The following is a 2,560-nucleotide window of genomic DNA, read 5'->3' on the forward strand; positions in this document are numbered from 1 at the left end:
GATTTTGAATCCAGGAACAGGGGTAGTTTCGAAGGTTAATGGTCAGCGTTTGAAACCGTTCCTCGAGTTTCCTACTACTAGTAGTGAAGAGGTCATGAATCTCCATGAACCTCTTTACACTGATGACTAACTTTTAATCAGGTATGACCCCCTTGCATTGTCTTTTCTTTTAATTCTTTCCATACATTGAGGACATTGCATGACTTAAGTGTGGGGGAGGGAAACTAGTTTTTGCTTTTTTCACTTTATTTTGTTTGTTTTTCTTTTTATTTTTGAGCTTGCTAAGGATGAAGTCCTACTTTGGCTTTTGGGTAATGATTAGACCATTCGGTTGCTTAATGTATGAAAATAAAAGTTTTGATTAAGGTACCCATTTTGAACGTACAAAAAACCCTGTTGAGAAGAAAGAAACAAGCATGTGTCTTGAGATGGGACTTTCTTTTGAAAAATAAGAGACCCCTGTTTTATGGTGATGGACCATATGTAAGTCTGTGGGTTCCTTGTACTTTTGATTTGGAGTTGAGACCTTCTTTTTAATTTGCCATGAGTTGATAAATGCACAATTTTAAATGAAATGAGAAATGTGGTATAAAGAAGAATAAGAGTTGATTCCTTTGGAACTAGACAGGGCATTGCGCCTCAGGAAGCGTGGTGTCTTGATCGAAATTCCTTGGGAGGAAACTTCTGAAGTAACTCTAGTATCACTGCCTTTGTGGGCATATGCAAAAAGCGAAGCTACATAGTAACTTGGGTGTCTGGTGTTTGCTCCACCATGTCATTCAAGCCAAAAGTAGTGGAGTAGAATAGAGTTTATTATTCAAAAAAAGAAAAAAAAGAGAAAAAAAATGTGCAAACGTCATTATTGCTTGGTAACATGTTTAGTCAAAAACACTCCAACGCCTTAGTCATTGGTTCCCTATTTCTTCACAAGTGGTTTTGCCTTAAGATAAGGATGTTTTGGAAGAGACGAGGTGAGTTCCAAATTAAGAAATATGCTAGTGCCTGGAATTGATAAAGGGTGATAAAGGTTCAAGTGTGGGGGTCCCTTGTAAGAGAAATTATCTTTGCTCCAGATCGGTATGAACCTTACCTTTAGCCAAGGTTGAGATTTGTTTATTCTGAATTTTGGGTGTATATTCACTACAAATACCCACGAGACACAACTCGTCCACTAGGGGTGACCTAGGGGTTTAAAGGCTTGTTGCACATGCTAAGTGCAACCGTGATTCCTACGAAAGTGAGTTAGGTTTTTTTTGTTTTTATTCTTTTCTTTTTGTTTTGCTCGAGGACTAGCAAAGTCTAAGTGTGGGGGAATTCTGATGAGCACATTTATGTGTGAAATATAGGGTAGTAAAACATGCATTTTACATATTTAGAATGGAGCTACCTTGGGTTTTACTCTCTTTTTGCAGGTTTTATATTTTAAAGGCCTTAAGGACTATCGGATGCTATATCTTCAATTTTACACATACAGAGGTCCTATTTCTTTCATGGTTATGAAGAGGACGAAATTCCGAGCAAGATGGACATGTTCAATTAAAAGTACACATTCGTTTGGTCACCCGTACAAATGATTATTCTTTTCGGATCAGAAAAAGATTAATGGATTAGAACTGAACCGAGATGCAGAACCAGCCCATTTGCAGTTGTCCCAGAGGTACAAGAAATATTTTAAATGCCAACAAGGATCGATGGACCACATCCTTAAGTGATTGAAGATTTGTTTTTGGTAACAACAACTACCTAGTGTAGTTGGTGAGCTATGGTGTACAAAATTCCCTTGCTCACCAAGAGGTCTCAAGTTCGAATCTCATGGTTGTTTTTTTTTAGAGAATTTTGTTGAAGATTTCCTGCTTTTCACTCACTTAAAGCACTAAGGGCATGGAGGGGATTTCCACATCAAATTAGAAGCAAGCAAAATCGTGGAAGCAAGAAGAGAAGAAAAGAAAAAAAAAAAGGAAAGCAAAATCGTGGAAGCAAGAAGAGAAGAAAAAAAAAGGAAAGAAAAAAAAGGGAGAACCAAAGATTGTCCAAATCTTCTCTCTCCTCCACATCATCACCAAAGATTGTCCAAATCACACAAAGCAAGAAGAAAATCGTCCCTAGGAGAGAGAAAAAGAAGAAAAATAAATTAGAAAAAAAAGGAAAGAAAATAAGCAAAAAAATTATAGGAAATTTATCAAAATTTATTTCTCTCTTCTCTCTCCTCCACCTTAGCACTTTTGGTCTCAAAAGATCTCACAATCAATTGTGGGTTTCTCTCTTTTAGGAAAGAGAAAATTGTTACCCTACCTCCCCATTCCCTATGAATACAACTCTTGTAAGAGGAGGGGAGACAATTCATTCTTCTTCTAGTTTTTTTTAGTTGCTCTCTCTCTCCCTCTCTCACTCTTTAGTTTTAGTTCTTCTCTATTTTTGCTTCAATCATTTTTGTAATAGTTTTTTTTTTTTATTTCAATTAATGCAAGCACTCTTTTATTTATATTTAGCCCTTTTATGTTTATGATTTATGCAATTGAGTTGTAATTTTTTTTTAAGTTATAGTTCTAGGCTTAGATCT

Source organism: Macadamia integrifolia, unplaced genomic scaffold, assembly GCF_013358625.1.
Source record: "Macadamia integrifolia cultivar HAES 741 unplaced genomic scaffold, SCU_Mint_v3 scaffold2273, whole genome shotgun sequence".
In the NCBI taxonomy this organism is placed as follows: Eukaryota; Viridiplantae; Streptophyta; class Magnoliopsida; order Proteales; family Proteaceae; genus Macadamia; species Macadamia integrifolia.